We start from the raw sequence: 9,645 nt of genomic DNA, 5'->3' as shown, positions 1-9,645 counted from the left end.
TAATGCGTCAAAGATAATCAGAAGAGTTTCTTTTTCTAAAATTGAAGCAGTTCTTAGGATTGGCAAGAGAGGTTTCTAAAACCTGAAGGTAACTTTACTTTTCTTCACTGGCAATTCTAACATGTTGGGTTAGCACCTGTATTTCAACGGCTAAATTACAAACAAAAGTATGCCAATTGTTAAATGTTGATCAACACTAATTTAGCAACCATGAAACGGAATCATTTTGGATAATATTGTCTAATTGCCTTTCATATCCAACGTTAAAACAACACTAAACATGCATCTCTTCAACAATGTGATATACTTTTTGTAATTTGTAGGTGTACAATCTGCGGCGCTCGGCGGCTTTCGGTGAGAGAAGTGAAAAAGCTTACGGCACCTGGGATTCCCAGGCGGTCTTCCATCCAGGTACTAACCAGGCCCCGCTCTGCTTAGCTTCTGAGATCAGACGAGATCGGGCGGAACCAGAGAGGTATGGCTGTAAGCTGCTTTTTATCTTTTTCCTAATCCTTTAAAACGTGTCAAAGATAATCAGAAGTTTCTTTTTCTAAAATTGAAGCAGTTCTTAGCATTGGCAAGAGAGGTTCCTAAAACCTGAAGGTAACTTTACTTTTCTTCACTGGTAAATCTAACATGTTTGGTTAGCACCTGTATTTCAACGGCTAAATTACAAACAATAGTATGCCAATCGTAAAATGTTGATCAACACCAATTTAGCAATCATGAAACGGAATCATTTTGGATAATATTGTCTAATTTCCTTTCATATCCAACGTTAAAACAACACTAAACATGCATCTCTTCAACAATGTGATATACTTTTTGTAATTTGTAGGTGTACAATCTGCGGCGCTCTGCAGCTTTCAGAGAGAAGTGAAAAAGCTTACGGCACCTGGGATTCCCAGGCGGTCTTCCATCCAGGTACTAACCAGGCCCTGCTCTGCTTAGCTTCCGAGATCAGACGAGATCGGGCGGAACCAGAGAGGTATGGCCGTAAGCTGCTTTTTATCTTTTTCCTAATCCTTTATAATGCGTCAATGAATTATGACACGCCAGCCGTTGGCATCTTTGTGTGGGTTAAATAAGGGTATGCAAAGAAGGCTGTGACATCCCATGCCGAAAATTGGATGGACTAGAGAAGACCCGCCCAGGAGTCCCAGCCAATCGGTGAATGGCCATTGCAGTCCCCGCCACCTCAAATGGCCTGACGATGGTATGGACGTAAGCCACCTTTCATCTTCTTCCTATTGCATCTCTTCTACAATGTGAATTTTTTTTTACAATTGTGTAGGTGTACAATTTACGGCGCTGGGCGGCTTTCAGAGAGAGAAGTGAAAAAGCTTACGGCACCTGGGATTCCCAGGCGGTCTTCCATCCAGGTACTAACCAGGCCCTGCTCTGCTTAGCTTCCGAGATCAGACGAGATCGGGCGGAACCAGAGAGGTATGGCCGTAAGCTGCTTTTTATCTTTTTCCTAATCCTTTATAATGCGTCAATGAATTATGACACGCCAGCCGTTGGCATCTTTGTGTGGGTTAAATAAGGGTATGCAAAGAAGGCTGTGACATCCCAAGCCGAAAATTGGATGGACTAGAGAAGACCCGCCCAGGAGTCCCAGCCAATCGGTGAATGGCCATTGCAGTCCCCGCCACCTCAAATGGCCTGACGATGGTACGGACGTAAGCCACCTTTCATCTTCTTCCTATTGCATCTCTTCTACAATGTGAAATTTTTTTTACAATTGTGTAGGTGTACAATCTACGGCGCTGGGCGGCTTTCAGAGAGAGAAGTGAAAAAGCTTACGGCACCTGGGGTTCCCAGGCGGTCTTCCATCCAGGTACTAACCAGGCCCTGCTCTGCTTAGCTTCCGAGAACAGACGAGATCGGGCGGAACCAGAGAGGTATGGACGTAAGCTGCTTTTCATCTTTTTCCTAATCCTTTAAAACGTGTCAAAGATAATCAGAAGTTTCTTTTTCTAAAATTGAAGCAGTTCTTAGCATTGGCAAGAGAGGTTCCTAAAGCCTGAAGGTAACTTTACTTTTCTTCACTGGCAATTCTAACATGTTGGGTTAGCACCTGTATTTCAACGGCTAAATTACAAACAACAGTATGCCAATCGTAAATGTTGACCAACACTAATTTAGCAATCATGAAACGGAATCATTTTGGATAATATTGTCTAATTTCTTTTCATATCCAACGTTAAAACAGGTGTACAATCTGCGGCGCTCGGCGGCTTTCGGAGAGAGAAGTGAAAAAGCTTACGGCACCTGGGATTCCCAGGCGGTCTTCCATCCAGGTACTAACCAGGCCCTGCTCTGCTTAGCTTCCGAGATCAGACGAGATCGGGCGGAACCAGAGAGGTATGGCCGTAAGCTGCTTTTTATCTTTTTCCTAATCCTTTATAATGCGTCAATGAATTATGACACGCCTGCCGTTGGCATCTTTGTGTGGGTTAAATAAGGGTATGCAAAGAAGGCTGTGACATCCCATGCCGAAAATTGGATGGACTAGAGAAGACCCGCCCAGGAGTCCCAGCCAATCGGTGAATGGCCATTGCAGTCCCCGCCACCTCAAATGGCCTGATGATGGTATGGACGTAAGCCACCTTTCATCTTCTTCCTATTGCATCTCTTCTACAATGTGAATTTTTTTTTACAATTGTGTAGGTGTACAATCTACGGCGCTGGGCGGCTTTCAGAGAGAGAAGTTAAAAAGCTTACGGCACCTGGGATTCCCAGGCGGTCTTCCATCCAGGTACTAACCAGGCCCTGCTCTGCTTAGCTTCCGAGATCAGACGAGATCGGGCGGAACCAGAGAGGTATGGCCGTAAGCTGCTTTTCATCTTTTTCCTAATCCTTTAAAACGTGTCAAAGATAATCAGAAGTTTCTTTTTCTAAAATTGAAGCAGTTCTTAGCATTGGCAAGAGAGGTTCCTAAAACCTAAAGGGAACTTTACTTTTCTTCACTGGTAAATCTAACATGTTTGGTTAGCACCTGTATTTCAACGGCTAAATTACAAACAAAAGTATGCCAATTGTTAAATGTTGATCAACACTAATTTAGCAATCATGAAACGGAATCATTTTGGATAATATTGTCTAATTTCCTTTCATATCCAACGTTAAAACAGGTGTACAATCTGCGGCGCTCGGCGGCTTTCGGAGAGAGAAGTGAAAAAGCTTACGGCACCTGAGATTCCCAGGCGGTCTTCCATCCAGGTACTAACCAGGCCCTGCTCTGCTTAGCTTCCGAGATCAGACGAGATCGGGCGGAACCAGAGAGGTATGGCCGTAAGCTGCTTTTTATCTTTTTCCTAATCCTTTATAATGCGTCAATGAATTATGACACGCCTGCCGTTGGCATCTTTGTGTGGGTTAAATAAGGGTATGCAAAGAAGGCTGTGACATCCCATGCCGAAAATTGGATGGACTAGAGAAGACCCGCCCAGGGGTCCCAGCCAATCGGTGAATGGCCATTGCAGTCCCCGCCACCTCAAATGGCCTGACGATGGTACGGACGTAAGCCACCTTTCATCTTCTTCCTATTGCATCTCTTCTACAATGTGAATTTTTTTTTACAATTGTGTAGGTGTACAATTTACGGCGCTGGGCGGCTTTCAGAGAGAGAAGTGAAAAAGCTTACGGCACCTGGGATTCCCAGGCGGTCTTCCATCCAGGTACTAACCAGGCCCTGCTCTGCTTAGCTTCCGAGAACAGACGAGATCGGGCGGAACCAGAGAGGTATGGACGTAAGCTGCTTTTCATCTTTTTCCTAATCCTTTAAAACGTGTCAAAGATAATCAGAAGTTTCTTTTTCTAAAATTGAAGCAGTTCTTAGCATTGGCAAGAGAGGTTCCTAAAGCCTGAAGGTAACTTTACTTTTCTTCACTGGCAATTCTAACATGTTGGGTTAGCACCTGTATTTCAACGGCTAAATTACAAACAAAAGTATGCCAATTGTTAAATGTTGATCAACACTAATTTAGCAATCATGAAACGGAATCATTTTGGATAATATTGTCTAATTTCCTTTCATATCCAACGTTAAAACAGGTGTACAATCTGCGGCGCTCGGCGGCTTTCGGAGAGAGAAGTGAAAAAGCTTACGGCACCTGGGATTCCCAGGCGGTCTTCCATCCAGGTACTAACCAGGCCCTGCTCTGCTTAGCTTCCGAGATCAGACGAGATCGGGCGGAACCAGAGAGGTATGGCCGTAAGCTGCTTTTTATCTTTTTCCTAATCCTTTATAATGCGTCAATGAATTATGACACGCCTGCCGTTGGCATCTTTGTGTGGGTTAAATAAGGGTATGCAAAGAAGGCTGTGACATCCCATGCCGAAAATTGGATGGACTAGAGAAGACCCGCCCAGGGGTCCCAGCCAATCGGTGAATGGCCATTGCAGTCCCCGCCACCTCAAATGGCCTGACGATGGTACGGACGTAAGCCACCTTTCATCTTCTTCCTATTGCATCTCTTCTACAATGTGAATTTTTTTTTACAATTGTGTAGGTGTACAATTTACGGCGCTGGGCGGCTTTCAGAGAGAGAAGTGAAAAAGCTTACGGCACCTGGGATTCCCAGGCGGTCTTCCATCCAGGTACTAACCAGGCCCTGCTCTGCTTAGCTTCCGAGAACAGACGAGATCGGGCGGAACCAGAGAGGTATGGCCGTAAGCTGCTTTTCATCTTTTTCCTAATCCTTTAAAACGTGTCAAAGATAATCAGAAGTTTCTTTTTCTAAAATTGAAGCAGTTCTTAGCATTGGCAAGAGAGGTTCCTAAAGCCTGAAGGTAACTTTACTTTTCTTCACTGGCAATTCTAACATGTTGGGTTAGCACCTGTATTTCAACGGCTAAATTACAAACAACAGTATGCCAATCGTAAATGTTGACCAACACTAATTTAGCAATCATGAAACGGAATCATTTTGGATAATATTGTCTAATTTCCTTTCATATCCAACGTTAAAACAGGTGTACAATCTGCGGCGCTCGGCGGCTTTCGGAGAGAGAAGTGAAAAAGCTTACGGCACCTGGGATTCCCAGGCGGTCTTCCATCCAGGTACTAACCAGGCCCTGCTCTGCTTAGCTTCCGAGATCAGACGAGATCGGGCGGAACCAGAGAGGTATGGCCGTAAGCTGCTTTTTATCTTTTTCCTAATCCTTTATAATGCGTCAATGAATTATGACACGCCTGCCGTTGGCATCTTTGTGTGGGTTAAATAAGGGTATGCAAAGAAGGCTGTGACATCCCATGCCGAAAATTGGATGGACTAGAGAAGACCCGCCCAGGAGTCCCAGCCAATCGGTGAATGGCCATTGCAGTCCCCGCCACCTCAAATGGCCTGATGATGGTATGGACGTAAGCCACCTTTCATCTTCTTCCTATTGCATCTCTTCTACAATGTGAATTTTTTTTTACAATTGTGTAGGTGTACAATCTACGGCGCTGGGCGGCTTTCAGAGAGAGAAGTTAAAAAGCTTACGGCACCTGGGATTCCCAGGCGGTCTTCCATCCAGGTACTAACCAGGCCCTGCTCTGCTTAGCTTCCGAGATCAGACGAGATCGGGCGGAACCAGAGAGGTATGGCCGTAAGCTGCTTTTCATCTTTTTCCTAATCCTTTAAAACGTGTCAAAGATAATCAGAAGTTTCTTTTTCTAAAATTGAAGCAGTTCTTAGCATTGGCAAGAGAGGTTCCTAAAACCTAAAGGGAACTTTACTTTTCTTCACTGGTAAATCTAACATGTTTGGTTAGCACCTGTATTTCAACGGCTAAATTACAAACAAAAGTATGCCAATTGTTAAATGTTGATCAACACTAATTTAGCAATCATGAAACGGAATCATTTTGGATAATATTGTCTAATTTCCTTTCATATCCAACGTTAAAACAGGTGTACAATCTGCGGCGCTCGGCGGCTTTCGGAGAGAGAAGTGAAAAAGCTTACGGCACCTGAGATTCCCAGGCGGTCTTCCATCCAGGTACTAACCAGGCCCTGCTCTGCTTAGCTTCCGAGATCAGACGAGATCGGGCGGAACCAGAGAGGTATGGCCGTAAGCTGCTTTTTATCTTTTTCCTAATCCTTTATAATGCGTCAATGAATTATGACACGCCTGCCGTTGGCATCTTTGTGTGGGTTAAATAAGGGTATGCAAAGAAGGCTGTGACATCCCATGCCGAAAATTGGATGGACTAGAGAAGACCCGCCCAGGGGTCCCAGCCAATCGGTGAATGGCCATTGCAGTCCCCGCCACCTCAAATGGCCTGACGATGGTACGGACGTAAGCCACCTTTCATCTTCTTCCTATTGCATCTCTTCTACAATGTGAATTTTTTTTTACAATTGTGTAGGTGTACAATTTACGGCGCTGGGCGGCTTTCAGAGAGAGAAGTGAAAAAGCTTACGGCACCTGGGATTCCCAGGCGGTCTTCCATCCAGGTACTAACCAGGCCCTGCTCTGCTTAGCTTCCGAGAACAGACGAGATCGGGCGGAACCAGAGAGGTATGGACGTAAGCTGCTTTTCATCTTTTTCCTAATCCTTTAAAACGTGTCAAAGATAATCAGAAGTTTCTTTTTCTAAAATTGAAGCAGTTCTTAGCATTGGCAAGAGAGGTTCCTAAAGCCTGAAGGTAACTTTACTTTTCTTCACTGGCAATTCTAACATGTTGGGTTAGCACCTGTATTTCAACGGCTAAATTACAAACAACAGTATGCCAATCGTAAATGTTGACCAACACTAATTTAGCAATCATGAAACGGAATCATTTTGGATAATATTGTCTAATTTCCTTTCATATCCAACGTTAAAACAGGTGTACAATCTGCGGCGCTCGGCGGCTTTCGGAGAGAGAAGTGAAAAAGCTTACGGCACCTGGGATTCCCAGGCGGTCTTCCATCCAGGTACTAACCAGGCCCTGCTCTGCTTAGCTTCCGAGATCAGACGAGATCGGGCGGAACCAGAGAGGTATGGCCGTAAGCTGCTTTTTATCTTTTTCCTAATCCTTTATAATGCGTCAATGAATTATGACACGCCTGCCGTTGGCATCTTTGTGTGGGTTAAATAAGGGTATGCAAAGAAGGCTGTGACATCCCATGCCGAAAATTGGATGGACTAGAGAAGACCCGCCCAGGAGTCCCAGCCAATCGGTGAATGGCCATTGCAGTCCCCGCCACCTCAAATGGCCTGAAGATGGTATGGACGTAAGCCACCTTTCATCTTCTTCCTATTGCATCTCTTCTACAATGTGAATTTTTTTTTACAATTGTGTAGGTGTACAATCTACGGCGCTGGGCGGCTTTCAGAGAGAGAAGTGAAAAAGCTTACGGCACCTGGGATTCCCAGGCGGTCTTCCATCCAGGTACTAACCAGGCCCTGCTCTGCTTAGCTTCCGAGATCAGACGAGATCGGGCGAAACCAGAGAGGTATGGCCGTAAGCTGCTTTTTATCTTTTTCCTAATCCTTTATAATGCGTCAAAGATAATCAGAAGAGTTTCTTTTTCTAAAATTGAAGCAGTTCTTAGGATTGGCAAGAGAGGTTTCTAAAGCCTGAAGGTAACTTTACTTTTCTTCACTGGCAATTCTAACATGTTGGGTTAGCACCTGTATTTCAACGGCTAAATTACAAACAAAAGTATGCCAATTGTTAAATGTTGATCAACACTAATTTAGCAACCATGAAACGGAATCATTTTGGATAATATTGTCTAATTGCCTTTCATATCCAACGTTAAAACAACACTAAACATGCATCTCTTCAACAATGTGATATACTTTTTGTAATTTGTAGGTGTACAATCTGCGGCGCTCGGCGGCTTTCGGTGAGAGAAGTGAAAAAGCTTACGGCACCTGGGATTCCCAGGCGGTCTTCCATCCAGGTACTAACCAGGCCCTGCTCTGCTTAGCTTCCGAGATCAGACGAGATCGGGCGGAACCAGAGAGGTATGGCCGTAAGCTGCTTTTTATCTTTTTCCTAATCCTTTATAATGCGTCAATGAATTATGACACGCCTGCCGTTGGCATCTTTGTGTGGGTTAAATAAGGGTATGCAAAGAAGGCTGTGACATCCCATGCCGAAAATTGGATGGACTAGAGAAGACCCGCCCAGGAGTCCCAGCCAATCGGTGAATGGCCATTGCAGTCCCCGCCACCTCAAATGGCCTGACGATGGTATGGACGTAAGCCACCTTTCATCTTCTTCCTATTGCATCTCTTCTACAATGTGAATTTTTTTTTACAATTGTGTAGGTGTACAATCTACGGCGCTGGGCGGCTTTCAGAGAGAGAAGTGAAAAAGCTTACGGCACCTGGGATTCCCAGGCGGTCTTCCATCCAGGTACTAACCAGGCCCTGCTCTGCTTAGCTTCCGAGATCAGACGAGATCGGGCGGAACCAGAGAGGTATGGACGTAAGCTGCTTTTCATCTTTTTCCTAATCCTTTAAAACGTGTCAAAGATAATCAGAAGTTTCTTTTTCTAAAATTGAAGCAGTTCTTAGCATTGGCAAGAGAGGTTCCTAAAGCCTGAAGGTAACTTTACTTTTCTTCACTGGCAATTCTAACATGTTGGGTTAGCACCTGTATTTCAACGGCTAAATTACAAACAACAGTATGCCAATCGTAAATGTTGACCAACACTAATTTAGCAATCATGAAACGGAATCATTTTGGATAATATTGTCTAATTTCCTTTCATATCCAACGTTAAAACAGGTGTACAATCTGCGGCGCTCGGCGGCTTTCGGAGAGAGAAGTGAAAAAGCTTACGGCACCTGGGATTCCCAGGCGGTCTTCCATCCAGGTACTAACCAGGCCCTGCTCTGCTTAGCTTCCGAGATCAGACGAGATCGGGCGGAACCAGAGAGGTATGGCCGTAAGCTGCTTTTTATCTTTTTCCTAATCCTTTATAATGCGTCAATGAATTATGACACGCCAGCCGTTGGCATCTTTGTGTGGGTTAAATAAGGGTATGCAAAGAAGGCTGTGACATCCCATGCCGAAAATTGGATGGACTAGAGAAGACCCGCCCAGGAGTCCCAGCCAATCGGTGAATGGCCATTGCAGTCCCCGCCACCTCAAATGGCCTGACGATGGTACGGACGTAAGCCACCTTTCATCTTCTTCCTATTGCATCTCTTCTACAATGTGAATTTTTTTTTACAATTGTGTAGGTGTACAATCTACGGCGCTGGGCGGCTTTCAGAGAGAGAAGTGAAAAAGCTTACGGCACCTGGGATTCCCAGGCGGTCTTCCATCCAGGTACTAACCAGGCCCTGCTCTGCTTAGCTTCCGAGATCAGACGAGATCGGGCGGAACCAGAGAGGTATGGACGTAAGCTGCTTTTCATCTTTTTCCTAATCCTTTAAAACGTGTCAAAGATAATCAGAAGTTTCTTTTTCTAAAATTGAAGCAGTTGTTAGCATTGGCAAGAGAGGTTCCTAAAGCCTGAAGGTAACTTTACTTTTCTTCACTGGCAATTCTAACATGTTGGGTTAGCACCTGTATTTCAACGGCTAAATTACAAACAACAGTATGCCAATCGTAAATGTTGACCAACACTAATTTAGCAATCATGAAACGGAATCATTTTGGATAATATTGTCTAATTTCCTTTCATATCCAACGTTAAAACAGGTGTA

The 9,645-nt window shown here is 44.6% G+C and overlaps 20 non-coding genes across 20 annotated transcripts; all 20 read right to left on the bottom strand.

Annotated features, from left to right (window-relative positions):
• Positions 1 to 370: 370 nt before the first annotated feature.
• LOC134122387 (5S ribosomal RNA) lies at positions 371 to 489 on the bottom strand. Its single transcript, XR_009953927.1, has one exon. It is a non-coding gene; the product is annotated as a 5S ribosomal RNA (ribosomal RNA).
• Positions 490 to 883: 394 nt separating this feature from the next.
• LOC134121105 (5S ribosomal RNA) lies at positions 884 to 1,002 on the bottom strand. The gene has a single exon (XR_009952648.1). It is a non-coding gene; the product is annotated as a 5S ribosomal RNA (ribosomal RNA).
• Positions 1,003 to 1,341: 339 nt separating this feature from the next.
• On the bottom strand, positions 1,342 to 1,460 carry LOC134121104 (5S ribosomal RNA). The gene has a single exon (XR_009952647.1). It is a non-coding gene; the product is annotated as a 5S ribosomal RNA (ribosomal RNA).
• A 339-nt stretch (positions 1,461 to 1,799) lies between these two features.
• On the bottom strand, positions 1,800 to 1,918 carry LOC134122334 (5S ribosomal RNA). The gene has a single exon (XR_009953874.1). It is a non-coding gene; the product is annotated as a 5S ribosomal RNA (ribosomal RNA).
• Positions 1,919 to 2,262: 344 nt separating this feature from the next.
• Positions 2,263 to 2,381, bottom strand: LOC134121103 (5S ribosomal RNA). The gene has a single exon (XR_009952646.1). It is a non-coding gene; the product is annotated as a 5S ribosomal RNA (ribosomal RNA).
• Positions 2,382 to 2,720: 339 nt separating this feature from the next.
• Positions 2,721 to 2,839, bottom strand: LOC134121102 (5S ribosomal RNA). Its single transcript, XR_009952645.1, has one exon. It is a non-coding gene; the product is annotated as a 5S ribosomal RNA (ribosomal RNA).
• Positions 2,840 to 3,184: 345 nt separating this feature from the next.
• LOC134121495 (5S ribosomal RNA) lies at positions 3,185 to 3,303 on the bottom strand. The gene has a single exon (XR_009953036.1). It is a non-coding gene; the product is annotated as a 5S ribosomal RNA (ribosomal RNA).
• A 339-nt stretch (positions 3,304 to 3,642) lies between these two features.
• Positions 3,643 to 3,761, bottom strand: LOC134122237 (5S ribosomal RNA). Its single transcript, XR_009953778.1, has one exon. It is a non-coding gene; the product is annotated as a 5S ribosomal RNA (ribosomal RNA).
• Positions 3,762 to 4,106: 345 nt separating this feature from the next.
• Positions 4,107 to 4,225, bottom strand: LOC134121101 (5S ribosomal RNA). The gene has a single exon (XR_009952644.1). It is a non-coding gene; the product is annotated as a 5S ribosomal RNA (ribosomal RNA).
• A 339-nt stretch (positions 4,226 to 4,564) lies between these two features.
• LOC134121611 (5S ribosomal RNA) lies at positions 4,565 to 4,683 on the bottom strand. The gene has a single exon (XR_009953152.1). It is a non-coding gene; the product is annotated as a 5S ribosomal RNA (ribosomal RNA).
• A 344-nt stretch (positions 4,684 to 5,027) lies between these two features.
• Positions 5,028 to 5,146, bottom strand: LOC134121100 (5S ribosomal RNA). The gene has a single exon (XR_009952643.1). It is a non-coding gene; the product is annotated as a 5S ribosomal RNA (ribosomal RNA).
• A 339-nt stretch (positions 5,147 to 5,485) lies between these two features.
• On the bottom strand, positions 5,486 to 5,604 carry LOC134121098 (5S ribosomal RNA). The gene has a single exon (XR_009952641.1). It is a non-coding gene; the product is annotated as a 5S ribosomal RNA (ribosomal RNA).
• Positions 5,605 to 5,949: 345 nt separating this feature from the next.
• LOC134121494 (5S ribosomal RNA) lies at positions 5,950 to 6,068 on the bottom strand. The gene has a single exon (XR_009953035.1). It is a non-coding gene; the product is annotated as a 5S ribosomal RNA (ribosomal RNA).
• Positions 6,069 to 6,407: 339 nt separating this feature from the next.
• On the bottom strand, positions 6,408 to 6,526 carry LOC134122236 (5S ribosomal RNA). Its single transcript, XR_009953777.1, has one exon. It is a non-coding gene; the product is annotated as a 5S ribosomal RNA (ribosomal RNA).
• A 344-nt stretch (positions 6,527 to 6,870) lies between these two features.
• On the bottom strand, positions 6,871 to 6,989 carry LOC134121097 (5S ribosomal RNA). Its single transcript, XR_009952640.1, has one exon. It is a non-coding gene; the product is annotated as a 5S ribosomal RNA (ribosomal RNA).
• Positions 6,990 to 7,328: 339 nt separating this feature from the next.
• Positions 7,329 to 7,447, bottom strand: LOC134121640 (5S ribosomal RNA). Its single transcript, XR_009953181.1, has one exon. It is a non-coding gene; the product is annotated as a 5S ribosomal RNA (ribosomal RNA).
• Positions 7,448 to 7,845: 398 nt separating this feature from the next.
• Positions 7,846 to 7,964, bottom strand: LOC134121096 (5S ribosomal RNA). The gene has a single exon (XR_009952639.1). It is a non-coding gene; the product is annotated as a 5S ribosomal RNA (ribosomal RNA).
• Positions 7,965 to 8,303: 339 nt separating this feature from the next.
• LOC134121788 (5S ribosomal RNA) lies at positions 8,304 to 8,422 on the bottom strand. The gene has a single exon (XR_009953329.1). It is a non-coding gene; the product is annotated as a 5S ribosomal RNA (ribosomal RNA).
• A 344-nt stretch (positions 8,423 to 8,766) lies between these two features.
• On the bottom strand, positions 8,767 to 8,885 carry LOC134121095 (5S ribosomal RNA). Its single transcript, XR_009952638.1, has one exon. It is a non-coding gene; the product is annotated as a 5S ribosomal RNA (ribosomal RNA).
• Positions 8,886 to 9,224: 339 nt separating this feature from the next.
• On the bottom strand, positions 9,225 to 9,343 carry LOC134121787 (5S ribosomal RNA). The gene has a single exon (XR_009953328.1). It is a non-coding gene; the product is annotated as a 5S ribosomal RNA (ribosomal RNA).
• Between the last annotated feature and the right edge of the window lie 302 nt (positions 9,344 to 9,645).

Source organism: Pungitius pungitius, unplaced genomic scaffold, assembly GCF_949316345.1.
Source record: "Pungitius pungitius unplaced genomic scaffold, fPunPun2.1 scaffold_28, whole genome shotgun sequence".
Lineage (NCBI taxonomy): Eukaryota > Metazoa > Chordata > Actinopteri > Perciformes > Gasterosteidae > Pungitius > Pungitius pungitius.
The sequence above is the reverse complement of the archived record's forward strand: the minus strand, read 5'-3'. Positions and strand labels throughout refer to the sequence as shown.